The sequence below is a fragment of the Polypterus senegalus genome, chromosome 15 (assembly GCF_016835505.1).
Source record: "Polypterus senegalus isolate Bchr_013 chromosome 15, ASM1683550v1, whole genome shotgun sequence".
NCBI classification, from domain to species: Eukaryota; Metazoa; Chordata; class Cladistia; order Polypteriformes; family Polypteridae; genus Polypterus; species Polypterus senegalus.
This window is the reverse complement of record NC_053168.1, coordinates 81,579,193-81,593,766: the sequence shown is the minus strand read 5'-3', so window position 1 is coordinate 81,593,766 and position 14,574 is coordinate 81,579,193.

Below are 14,574 nucleotides of genomic sequence, written 5' to 3'. Positions count from 1 at the left end.
TAACGGCGAGCGACAATAGTTATGTTGCTGCCGGAGTCAAAGAGAGCCACCACTGAGTGCCCGTTTACCAACACCACTCCCTTGTTCGAACTCGCCAAGGGGTGCGGCGGAGTACAGTACCTTTCCGCCGAGGTCCAGGTGCAGTCCATCGGCTCCATGGGGGTGTTCAGTGGACAGGTTGGTAGCAGGTGGCCGGTCTCCCGCACTTGTAACAGCGGAGAGGCCGGCTTTCTCGGGTCTGGGAGGTGCTTCTGCAGCCGTCGAGAGGGCTCGGGGGTAGCCGCCCGTCCCGGCCGGTTCCCGCGAGCTTGCCTTTCTGCCCCCCCGGCTCGGAAAACCGCGAGCTGGTGCTCCAGGACTTCCAGGAGTCCTGGCATGTCCAGATAGGGGTGGCGCCGAACCTGCTGGGCGAGGGAGCCGGGCAGTGCATTGACCAGGCCCTCACAGGCCACCTGCTCCACGACCTTCCGGGCTTGGGGGCCCTCGGGCCGCAGCCACCGGCCCATTTTTCCCCAGAAGTCAAGGCCTGTGCTTGGGCCGGCTTCTCGGGGTCAAACTGCCAGCTCCGCCATTCACTCGCCTGCTGGCTCGGCGTAATGCCGTAGCGTGCCAGGATCTCCTGTTTCAGGAGCTTATAGTCCGCAGCCTCCTCCTCAGGGAGGTCATAATAGGCTCGCTGCGCGGGGCCCTTTAGGTAGGGCGCCAGAAGGGACGCCCACTCAGACCGCTGCCACTGCTCCGGTGGCCGTCCTCTCGAAGATCCCCAAATAGGACTCAATGTCGTCCGCCTCCGTCATCGGGACAAGGGATGGAGGTTTTGGACGAGGCGGGCCCTTACCTCTCGGCGTCCGCGAGTTTCGCCTTCGCGGCCTCCAGTTCCCGGGTAGTAGTGGCCTGTGCCTGCTGCAGGGACTGGATCTGGGCGTTCATGCCCTGCAGCACGGTGTTGAGGTCCTGCCTTTCAGTCATCTCTTTTCTTCTTCGGTGCAGTATCCTGCCGACTACGCCACTGTAAAAAATAAGGACAGAACACAGCGTAAAGGGTTGGGGTTTCCGGCCCCGTATACTGTGGATGAATCAAAACAAGGTCAAGGTTACAAACAATAAACGACTGTTCATACGCGCGACGCCTTCACATGCGTCGGCGGCCATTTTTATATAGGAGGAGCCGGAAGTGGAGGAATGCTGGGAAGGAGGCGTGAGGGATGACGGGATTCCTGACGTCAGGGAAGATGGCGGAGGAAGGGCGGAAGTGGACGTGGTGCGGTCAGGTTACGATGGCGGAGCGTCTTTTTTCCTGGAAGAGAGAGCAGAAAGGTTAGTACCCCGCCATTCCCTACCGGCAAACGCCCTTCGATTTCGGTCTGTCCGCGGCCTCCTACTCGCGCATGCGTGACAGCCTCAACATTTAAGTCTAATTCAGCGTTTCTCAACCTTTAAGTATTTTCAACCAGAGTTTTAATTGCGCCCTCCCTAACATTTTTCCGAAATGTACAGTAGATGCGTATTTTATTATACCTACTTAACTTTTATCGACATTTATCTAACTCTATATTTCTTTTTCTAATATCAGAATGTAGTTTAAGTTCATTTGTTTTGGTTTCAACAGATGTTTTTTTCATATTTTTGATTCTAGTTTTCTTTTTTCACATCTTTGCGCCCCCCTTTTTGTTACTTTGCACCCCCCAGGTTGAGAACCACTGGTCTAATTGTATATGTCCACATAAAATAACAATGAAAAATAAAACTGCAATGATTATTCTCAATAAATTTATTCAGCCCTAACCCAAACCTGGGGCTGACATTCACTGGCAAGATGATTCAGTTAGACTACCCAACAAAGAAGACATGCATGTGATAAAGTGAGGTCCACGGCTGATTGCCATCTTTTTAAATAGATAATCGTCGCACTCGCGTCTTGGTAGGAGGGGATGTGGTAGCGGGTGAGAACTGTTCCTGGGTAAGATGCATGAGCTGATGGCCCTACATTAAGTGCACGGGTGTGCCATGTCTCCATTTTAAAAGGGGAAGCACAAATGCGAGGGAGAAAAAAACAGGATCAAAAAGACAGAGCAGAGGTTACTGAGAAAAGGATGCAGGAGGTGGAAAGAACCGGTGTGGGCATGACCAAGCAATACAGAGCAAGCTTGTGGGAGAGAAGGCAGGCAGCTAGGAGGAGAGCCCCTGGGAAGGAGTGCATAGCTGACACTTGGAGGGGACAGTTGGAAGTGGTTGCTCAAGTTGAGCTGTTACAAGGAGCGGGAGTGACAGGGAGTTTGCATGGTCTGCCGCGGAAGACTGGGAGGGCAGCGGGGCTCGAGGAGAGCCCTAGCATGAGCACCACGGGCGTTGGGGACCAGGGTCTCAGTCCGGTGAGGGAGCCTGTCTCTAGCCAAGGGACACGGGGCAACTGGACCCGTGGAAGGACATGGCGAATTCTCTGCTGCAAGGCCTGTATGGGATAAGCAGTGTTAAGAGAAGAAGGCACTGGGCTTTTAGAAAGGATTGTTCCTGCCAGTGGATTTTAACTTCATTTTAAAGAAGGTTTGTTTTGATTTTAACCCCCACGTTTTGCACCTGTTTTTATTGGATTATTTATTGAATACTTTTAGGCACTGCACTTTTCAACATTTGTTTTGGATTGTTTTTAATAAAAGTGACAAAATTTTTTTCACCTTCCCCTTGCTTCATGTGTGTTTTGTCCCCATCAGCCATACTCATCTGGTTACATTATCCACGGTGTCTGGTCCAAAAGGCTCCCATAATGGAAGAGGAAGCAAGGAGCCGACCTGCACTGTCACAATGCAGTGCTTTTAATCATATCACTTCTTTATATTCACTCGTTTAAACCAAAAAGCTTAAACTCCTTCAGTCTGTCCTCACAGCTAATACCATGCCGGGCTGAAATAAGTCTACTAGTTTTTCACTAGATGGCGTCAAGTACACCTTCCTGAATTGTGAAGTCAAACACTCCCAAGTAATGGCGGTAAAGTGAAATCCCTGTTTGAATGTATTGTCTGGTAAGTGAAATTGCATCTGTACACTTCATAACATTTTCTCCTTTGTGCAACACATATTGATTATATTAAGTCCACTAGCAAAGTATAGATTGAAAAATTAAAATGTAATGTTTAATACATTGTTTATCATGGCACTGTAGAGTAATAAAAACACAGAGAAACATAAGATTATTTTTTTTTAAAATGAGAGGAGACCATAGCTAATCTGTCCTAATATCTAATGTTCCAGGTATGATTTACACTCCAACTGTGTGCTACTAACCCAAAATGTCTATTAGGCTTTTAATTTCTTCTGTTTTGAGCCCACTTGTACACCAACGTTTCACAGGTCATACTTTTTGGTTCCAGAACCCCTGCTTTGTAATTATATGTCATATTTTATCTGTCTGATTGGCATTTATTAAAGTTACTACTGTATTTGTGCTTAGATCTGAATTGTATCCATTACCATCTGGGGGGACGTTCACCGCTCAATGGACTCTTATACTCCGCCTAGCTTTTTATAATTTGCCATTACCTGTTTGTTTCTGCACCAATCTCTGCCTGTTGAATTTGCCAAGACACTTTTGTAAAATTACAGAACCCTCTAATGTCACCTCTCCACAACTGTAACAATTCCATAAGGCCAAAACATCAATAAAATGTCAATAAGGGTGTAGGCATTTTCATGAATTGAGGGTGACAAAGGAAGAACAGAGAGTATAAAAGAATCAGTACATAAAGAGCTGTGGTTTGTTCTTGACATTAAAAAAAGCCCCGTTGGGTCTTTCAGAAACACCAGACCAGGGGCCTCATGTATAACGCCGTGCGTAGAACTCGCACTATAACATGGCGTAAGCACAAAAGCCGAAATGTGCTTACGCACATAAAAATCCAGATGCAGGAATCTGTGCGTACTCCAACTTCCACGTTCTTCCGCTACATAAATCCCGATCAGCGTGAAAACTAACGCTCGTGCACGCGCATTATGTAACGCCCCAAATCCTCCCAGAATTACGCCTATTTGAATATGCAAATCAATATAAATCGCCCTTAAGCGCAGCCTTCTGTGAAAAGGCAATGGGAAAAGCACAGGGAAAATATAAGAATTTCAGCGAATACCAAGTGGAGGCAAAGGAAAAACATACTATTTGTTCAAATAAACCGTGGTATAATCAACAAAATGAAGCTGATCGAGTGACATAGCGTGTTGGAGAAACTTGAAAGCTCACATTCACAAAATCGCACAGTGCTGGAAATAAAAAAGAAGTCACATATCAAAGTTGCCGTGAAAAGAAGAGTTGTAAGCCCACTGTCTGAGTGTCATATGAAAGTTTATTAGGGTACAGAGAAAAAAGGCACACGGTGGGGAAAAAGCACGAAATGTCAACTTCAATCTCGACATTTCCACTTTAATCACGTAGTTTATTTTGTCATTTAGTAGAACATTATAAACTTCATCTTAAAATCGTTTAATTAACCAGTTTCTCAAAATTACATCGTAATTAAAGTAGCACGTTAAATGCTTTGTTTTGTATTTGATCTTCTACTGTATGTGATCTATGTGTGTGAATCACTACTTGCTTCTTAAACTGGCTCTCTTCCTCCAACTGGACACAGAGTCCATTACATTTGTGATATTACAGCTCTCTGAATAACTAAAATACTGAGATGTATACGTGATGTCATTTTCATGATGATAGGAGCTAAAGCACATTATTAAACATGTGTTTCATGAGCCTCGTGCTCATGACAAGCATTTATCTTTTGTCGAAATTTGTCGCTGCATTTTTAGCTGTGTTGTTATTTTCTCTTTCTGTTTTATATTCAATATATATTGGCGTAGCCGTCACTACAGTCAGTGCTTTTCTTTCCCCAAGTAACCGATCGCCACACAATCAGCTCTGTAATAGAAGTTAAGCCATCTGTAAGCTTAGCGCCGATTCTTCAAAACGTTTAAAGAACATTGAAATATCTTCGTAGTACATGTTTAATTATTCTATCCTTCACGACACTCCCAGTGAAGAATATAGATTATTTAAATGAAGTTAAAGTTTTATGTGTATAATTTAACAAACATATTTTGCTGCATTTCACCTTAAAAATGATATCGTCATCATATGTAAATACGCTTTATAAAGTGGCTCAGGTTGTGAGATATTATAACTGTAGTGCAAGTTTACAGTGGGGTGATTGTACTTATAAGTACAAACCGTTCTACAAGGAGCAATTGATTGAGTGCATTTAAAGTTCTTGGGATTAAACTGTTTCTGAACCGCGAGGTCTGTACAGGAAAGGCTTTAAAACATTTTGCAGTGGCTGAGACAGCGTGTCCTTAAAGCTGTATACCGATAATTCTCTTTCCGATCAGCTGCTGCTGTGATTCACACTCAGATACAGTGATATAAATACTCCGAGTCGTGCAGTGAGAGTAATATGGAAAAAGATGATCCGCTGTGGCAACTCCTAACGGGAGGAGCTGAAAGAAAGAAGAAGAAGAAGAAGAAGAAGTGAGAGTAACAACGCTAAAGCAGTTATGGTATTTGGAATACTATGGCTGTTCCCTGGATCATTATATTGTTACGAGTTAATTACAATCAGATGCATTACACTAATAAACAATATGCGGTTAGTTTCTGTGTATTTATAAAGCCGCGTCATGAAAATAATGAGTAATCACACAAGAACAGTACCATTGCTTTGACGCTGGGTGCCGCCAGTTTGCAAAACCGAGCGGAGAACTTGCGTACGACAAGGCATGAGGTACCGTGGAAAAGTGCATGGCTTTACGCCAAGTGTAGGTTTTATACATCGCGATTTGAACGTGGAAAAGTTCTTACGCAACATTTCTGTGCGTACGCACCGTTTATACATGAGGCCCCAGGACCTTTTGGGGCAATAGTACTGTACGCTGGGCTATGCACTCACTGTCATCAGTTTGAAGTTCAGAACACGGACTGCTCATCGCTTGTTCCTACCATGAAAAATGCAAGAATTAACATTTTCCAGGCTGAGAAGATCGGGCAGAGCCTATAGCTTACTGCTGGACGTGAACACCGATGGGAGCCGTCTACAAGAGGCAAGACTTCATCTTTACAGAAGATCAGGACATTTTGTCCGAGAGTCTGAAAATATCTCAAAGGTAATACAGCATTAATAACTCCTAGCCTTTTGAAATATGCAAAATCTGCAGTGGGTTTACCTAAAGAGAAGCACTGTATTGATCCTATAATAAACGTAGACATAGCAGTATAAATGTGAATAACTTGACATATTAAGATGTCCTAAAACTTAGAAACAGCTGTGTTCCTCTAAGACCCTCATTTTGGCTTTACTTTTTTTAATATCAGAGCTTTAACTAGCAATGTTTTACGCAAATGATCCTTTCAGTGATAGGAAAATAGACTTTATACTTTAATAAAAGTAATAATAAAAATAATGCTACATTTTATTTATTTATCTAGCACCTTTCCCATACTTTAGTGTGAAACGTGGCTAATCAAAGCAGCCCCTCTGAATTATAATTTTGTTTACTCTGTTCATTAAGAATAAGCATTTGTGTTTAGCAAGTATTTTTTAAATCGTTTAAACTTTTGCACCTTTGAGCATCTTGCTATAGTTCAAGGTGGACTGCTTAATAACAGTTTATCATCCTTCAAAACATATACAGTAAACTATTAGCAATTTATTATTTATTACAATGACTTATTCTGTTAGGTTCCTAATAGTATGCAATTAAAATTTGTATGTAGATAACCAGTGGGATCCAAACGTAAGCCAGTTTATTAATGTGCTGCGTTCTTTTGATCTCAGTCATCATGTTACCCAGCCCACACACTCAAGAGGACATATCCTGAACCTAGTTCTGTCAAAAGGATTTAAAATTGAAGTGAAGCAGATTCTTAACTATTCACGTAGTATCTGACCACGTCTGCATTTTACTTATCATAAAAGTATCTGTGGCTAGAACAGCAAAGCAGCACATTGTTATTCTGATGATGCATCTGATTGTAGGTTGACCGATATTTTGTATAGTCAGTTGTAAGGGACAGCCATCAGTTTATCCCGGTCGGGACGTCCCAGTAACAGAAGGACGAGGGAAGGCAATTTATCAGGGACACTCCCTCCCCCAGGATGATAGATGGCAGATTCCCTGGACTGCAGCGGTGCCCCAGATGCCCACGGGGCACTAAGGGACTTGAATTTCGGCAACACGGCCCTGCAGGGTACCGTGGATGCCACCAGGAGATGCTGCAGGGAGCCTGTGGAGTCCCTACTGTTTACATAGCCTGAAGAAAACTACAGTTCTCCATTTACCTGGAAGTACTGAAGAGTCACATGGATGGAAGGACTGAAGGATGTCCGGGTCGAGGACTATATAAAGGACTGGTGGAGACCCAGCAAGCGAGCCAGAGCTGGGAGGTAGAGGACAGAGTTTGCTGGGAGGTGTGGAGAACTATTGTGATTTATTAGTGGTTATTATTGTATAGTAGTTATTTGCACCATTTGTTGGTGGCGGTAGTGCTTGAAGAGCACTGTTCAAGAAGAAAAATCATTAACTTCTTGGTGCTTTTAACTCGTGTTGTCAGTGTCTGTGTGTTGGGTTAAGCGCTGGTATAGCGCCATCTAGTGTTTAAACACTCTAAATTTAATGTGTATCCTAATACAGCCAGCAATGTAATCAATATGGTGGAAAATGTGAACACTAAGCTGAGGGCTGACACTAACATACTGTAGTAGCCCTTAAAAACCGATACATAATGGTCAATTATTAAAATACCATGGAAACTCAATCAATTTATGTACTTAAACTAGACAGTAGGAATGCTGATCAAAAACAGAGAAAAACTAAATTGACAGTCCATTACAAAATGCTAAAGACTCCCATAACTAAATGTAATACAAAAGTTCAACTCGAAATAAGGTCCAACTCTTCTAAAATTATACGTGAAAATGCAGAAAACCAAGAGTATTATTTGCAACTACTGATCGTCTATTAAATTCAGCTCTATTAATGAACTGAATACATAAAGCTTCAGAGCAGAAAATCAAAGCTTTTCCCACATTTTTAATGATACAATAAACAATAATAGATGAAATACAATATATCCCTAAAATACATACTTTGGTGAACTTCAACATGCTCAGGACAGTTAGTTAAACCATTTTACTAAAATACCATTCAACTTCGTAAAATAATCACTCAATAAAAGCTGTCAACTTTGACTAAGTCCCAAAAGACTATTTCAGAGAATTGCTATTACTAATGTACTGTCATTTAGTAATACCTTAATAGAGCCTTCCTTTGGCTGTATTAACATTTAAAAAGCATCAGTATAAAATAAAAGGTGAAATAATCTGTCTGTGAACATTATTGGGAGAAAATCATTTTACCCTGTACAAAGAAAATGTCTTAAATGATATACCAAATTTATAGTTTGTTAACATAAAATCTGTGCAGGGGGTTATTAAGTGAGTTTTAAAGAATTCCCCTCAAGTGTATGTAAACTTCTGACTTCAACTGTATACTAAACTACAGTGTATCTGGAAAGTATTCATAGCGCATCACTTTTTCCACATTTTGTTATGTTACAGCCTTATTCCAAAATGGATTAAATTCATTTTTCCTCAGAATTCTACACACAACACCCCATAATGACAACGTGAAAAAAGTTTACTTGAGGTTTTTGCAAATTTATTAAAAATAAAAAAACTGACAAATCACATGTACATAAGTATTCACAGCCTTTGCTCAATACTTTGTCGATGCACCTTTGGCAGCAATTACAGCCTCAAGTCTTTTTGAATATGATGCCACAAGCTTGGCACACCTATCCTTGGCCAGTTTCGTCCATTCCTCTTTGCAGCACCTCTCAAGCTCCATCAGGTTGGATGGGAAGCGTCGGTGCACAGCCATTTTAAGATCTCTCCAGAGATGTTCAATCGGATTCAAATCTGGGATCTGGCTGGGCCACTCAAGGACATTCACAGAGTTGTCCTGAAGCCACTCCTTTGATAACTTGACTGTGTGCTTCGGGTCGTTGTCCTGCTGAAAGATGAACCGTCGCCCCAGTCTGAGGTCAAGAGCGCTCTGGAGCAGGTTTTCATCCAGGATGTGTCTGTACATTGCTGCAGTAATCTTTCCCTTTATCCTGACTAGTTTCCCAGTTCCTGCTGCTGAAAAACGTCCCCACAGCATGATGCTGCCACCACCATGCTTCACTGTAGGGATGGTATTGGCCTGGTGATGAGCGGTGCCTGGTTTCCTCCAAAAGTGACGTCTGGCATTCACACCAAAGAGTTCAATCTTTGTCTCATCAGACCAGAGAATTTTGTTTCTCATGGTCTGAGAGTCCTTCAGGTGCCTTTTGGCAAACTCCAGGTGGGCTGCCATGTGCCTTTTACTAAGGAGTGGCTTCCATCTAACCACTCTATCATACAGGCCTGATTGGTGGATTGCTGCAGAGATGGTTGTCCTTCCAGAAGGTTCTCCTCTCTCCACAGAGGACCTTTGGAGCTCAAAGTGACCATTGGGTTCTTGGTCACCTCCCTGACTAAGGCCCTTCTCAGCTGATCGCTCAGTTTAGATGGCCGGTCAGCTCTAGGAAGAGTCCTGGTGGTTTCAAAATTTTTCTACTTACGAATGATGAAGGGCACTGTGCTAATTGGGACCTTCAAAGCAGCAAAAATCTTTCTGTAACCTTCCCCAGATTTGTGCCTCGAGACAATCCTGTCTCGAAGGTCTACAGACAATTCCTTTGACTTCATGCTTGGTTTGTGCTCTGACATAAACTGTCAACTGTGGGAACTTATATAGACAGGTGTGTGCCTTTCCAAATCATGTCCAATCAACTGAATTTACCACAGGTGGACTCCAATTAAGCTGTAGAAACATCTCAAGGATGATCAGGGGAAACAGGATGCACCTGAGCTCAATTTGGAGCTTGATGGCAAAGCCTGTGAATACTTACAGTACATACATGTGCTTTCTCAGTTTTTTTATTTTTATTAAATTTGCAAAAACCTCAAGTAAACTTTTTTCACGTTGTCATTGTGGGGTGTTGTGTGTAGAATTCTGAGGATAAAAAATGAATTTAATCCATTTTGGAATAAGACTGTAACATAACAAAATGTGGAAAAAGTGATGGGCTGTTAATACTTTCCGGATGCACTGCATATCAAACCGGTGTTTACATGCTTTAAAAACACTGCAGAGTGTAATGCAGTACCTTTAGTAATGTAGCTGGTCTACCAGTAAAAAATTGCTCTAAGCAGAGATTTCCTAGAAGGAAAGTATTTTTTCTACACTAGTGTGATAATGAGTTTCAGCATTAATACATTCACAGGCCTCTAAGTTATTTTCACTTGTACCAAACCTGTGTTTATAAGCCTTAAACTTACTATATATTGAAATAAGGTACAGTTAGCCATGTAGCTTGTCTTTCTGTGAGGAATTGTGTTAGTTATTTTTGAGTAGGAAAGAACTATTTCAGTATTTGAAACTGTTTTTGCAAAAATACATTTTGAAGTCATTGAATTATACACAATTGTGCCAAACCTGTGTTCACATGCCTTACATACACTATACACTGAAAACTGTTTGGTAATGATTCACACTTAATATTTTCAATCTGAACCAATGTAATTCTTTTAGCTTATTGATCCCACAATTTGTAAGTTGAGTCAAACATTTAGAGTGATTGGCTGCAATTCACTTGTTTTATACTGAAGTTAATCTATTTTTTAAGTTGTTCTTCTTTTGTGGCAGTTGGAAAGCCGTCATGCTGGAAAGTTCGACGAGAAGAATTTACAAACGGCCCCTCAAACAAAGCACACGAACAAACTCAAATATTAGGTTAACTGAAATAGGATTTTTACATTTATTCCCTCCACCAAAACTTCCTTTGGTACAAAACATTTTTTTCTTACTTTGATTGAGATCTGAAAACAAATATTTCAAGCTACGACACTAAATGACTAATCTTAACTTGCTTGAAAGGGAAAATTTACGTTGAATGAACAACATCAATATTATACTTTTTTCAGTGTAGAGAATGGGTTGGGCACAGGGAATCTAAGACAGGCCAGGATTAAAACTGTACGTGATGGAACAAACAATAGTGTAAAAATAAAAATGTGTACTAACATAAATTCTAACCTAAAGTATAAATGCAAATGTCAAATTAATAACACATTCAAAATGACTTTACTTAATGCTGGAAGTATGAAACATAAAACAAGTGAATTGGATTTGCATATTTGACAATATAGCAATAATAGAAAACTGTTTAAATAAAAAAATGGAGATGGGTGCATCACTGAAGACAACAGAATTTTTAGGAAGGAGAGACAGAACACAAATGGAGGTGGGGTTGCTGGTTATGTCAGCCAGAATTTAAATGCAAGTCCTCTTCAACTGGCAGATGAGCACCGTCTTAGTGAGGACATCTGGCTTCATCTAGGAAGTATTAGGGAAAGAGGCCTTATTATTGGAGTGTGTTATATACCACCCAACGAAGACATCAATTTCAAACCACAACTTTATAGTGATATTAAATGAACAAGTTTAAAAGGGAATATTAAATTCATGGGGGGACTAGATTTTGAACAGAAGTGCCAAAGTTTAAGAAGAGTAGACTGAGATAAGCTTTTAAGTGTGGAGTCAGCCAAGGAGCTGAACATATCTGATCAAAGTTGAGCATATAATATTATTAATCTTGACTTTCAGAAAGCATTTTATAAGGTGCTAAATGAGAGGTTAGGCATCAAATTCAAAGAAGCACAAGTTCAGGGTGTTGTGTGTGGATGAGTGGAAAAATTGGCTGAGACACAAGAACCAGACAGTTATGTTGTGAGAAACCCTGTCAGAATTGGGTGATGTTAAGAGTGCTGTTCTTCAGTGGTCAGTGCTAGGGCTGCTGCTGTTTTTAATATATGTAAATGATTTGGATAGGAAACTAAGTAACAAGCTGATTAAGTTTCGTTGGACGGGGGTGCCTGCTCACTATTACCCCTGCGGAACGGGGCTAGCTCTGGCGTCCAGGAATGGTTGTACCTCAGGTATGGCAGCACCGGGACCAGAGTTAGGTAGGGTGTGTGTGGGGAGTGTGAATGGTTGTCTGGCGTACATCCTTGTAAGTCTTGGGTTGTATGTGTATGTGAGAGCATGAGGGAGGGAGTGTATGACTGTGTTTGTGTGTGACTGTATATGTCAGGTGGGGTTTTGGACTCCTCCCCTCTCCTGGGACATCTGGCAATACTACAACATCTTTGCCTACCCTCCCCCTGCCTTAGGCATCTGTCTGGTCGCTCCCGGTGGCTGCCTGGTGGGATCTGGTTCCCTGGGCTCTGTTGGGTCCTCGGCGGGGTGGGTCGCCCTTGGGTCCAGGGCTGCTGGGTTCCAGGCCCGGCCGACTTGGGGGAGAGCGGCTGCGGGCGGGCCTGAGGGCTTGCCGTTGATATCTCCCGGGACTCTGCCGGCTGCTGGTTGTGACCCCCGGGGTGATCCTCTGCGCCTCTCGAGTAGGGGTTGGGGCTTCTCTGGTGACGGCCTCCCTAGGGTCTCCGTGCTCTGGGGTGACCTCTGGATCTCTGGGCTTGGAACTCCCTCCGTCTTCCGCACGTTTTTGGGGGCAGGTCTGTGGCCCTTCACACTCACTATTGAATGCTCCTATAGAGAAACCTTACACATACAAGCGTGCGTACGCACACAGGTGCTCACATGGTGATTTCATAAGTATGACTTGGACATCTTCAGCACATGATCTAAGGTTGTGGTGGCCCTAAATGCCTTAGTAATAATTACTGTATGATTGTCAGCAAACATTTTTACTTTTATATATCTTCATGTAGCTGATGCAGCAATGTTTTTGTCTTGTGGTTTGTTTTTTCCCCCCCCTCTCTTTCTGCAGGTCTAGAAGCGGACTCTGGTTCATTTATTGTTTATTCTATACGAAAACCCCCCCTTCCCCCTTTACCTCCATCTCTTCCTTCTCTCTCTTCTTTTTCTTTCACTTTTGTCTCCGTGTCCGGTTCAAATCTTAAAAACATCTAAAAATATTTTTAATAAAGTTTTGGTATCAGGCGTGACGTCAGCAGAAGCTGTAATGCTCCACCTGAGAGAAAAACTGTAAGGCTAGTCACCAGCATTCAGACATCAATTCTGATTGCTTCACAGCCGAACAGGACACGGTTAAAAAAAAAAAAAAGATTAAGTTTGCAGATGATACCAACCTTGATGGATTGGCAGATATTCTAAAATCCATTTAATCATTACAGAGGGACATGGGCACCATATAGGCTTTGGCAGATTTGTGTCAGATTAAATTTAATGCAAGTTCATGTAACATTTTACATGTAGGAAGTAAAAATATTAGCTTTTAAAACAGAATTGGATGTCTGAAAATCGAAAGTACACCTTATGGGAAGTATTTGGGAATCACATCGATAAACAGTGTGACCCGAAAGCAAAAGAATCCATGAACCTCATGGATTTTTTTCATATTATTTAATGTAGAAATACTGATAACTACAATTAATGAGAATTGCATCGGTTTGTAGTGTCTACTTCAATATTAATAATAATGTAAATAGTAAGGGTAAAATGTTAATGCTAAAGTGAGAGCAGCCACTGACAGAGTCGTTCTTGATTAGACAGTTAAGAAATCCTCCAGCAGTATATATAGTGGCAAACCCAAAGTGTCTTATTTAAAGAAAACATGCCAGAGAACTGAATGTAAACAGAGATAAATTAAATTTAATTGCTCGCTACGAAACATTGAAGGTTAAAATAACAGAATGTAAAAATATACACCATCTTGAGAGGCAGTGCCACTCCTCTAAAATTATTGCAATGGCTCCAAAAAACTACCACTGAAACTTATGAAGCTGTTGCTGTGTTTTTTATACCCAAAATGAATGATATTAGAAATAATAAAGTACATCCACCCAAAGCTGATCCTATTAAATCCCGGTTTTCCATTTTAAGCAAATTAATTTCTTTCACCAGGAGAGATTAGCCCGATCAATGAAGAATAATTTCTCATCTGAAACCCACCAGCTGCTGTCATTGACCTACAACCAACAACTATCAGATGTCCTAAATGACAAAGTAACCTCATCATTGGATATGAGGTCTTCTCTGACTGTCTTAAGATGGCTGTCGTTAATCCCCTGCTCAGGAAAAATAATCTCATCTACTCTGTTTATCACAGTTTTAGACCTATTTCTAACCTGTTTGTCTTAAGTAAAATTCTAGAAAAGACAGTCATTACGCAGCTAAATGATCACTTGAATAAACATGCTATTCTTGACATGTTTCAGTCAGGTTTTAGAACAAATCACAGTACAGAAGCTGCACTGGTTAAAGTAGTAAATGACTTGCAGGTTAATGCCAACAGGGGCCATTTATCTGTTCTCATCCTCTGAGATCTGAGTGCACCGTTTGATGCCATTGATCACCATATTCTTATAAATTGCCTTAGTCAGTTGGTGGTCCTCTATGGCAATGTCTTAAACTGGTTTGAGTCTTAGAACATTCTTTGTTAGTTGTGGTAATTATACTTTGAAGACACAT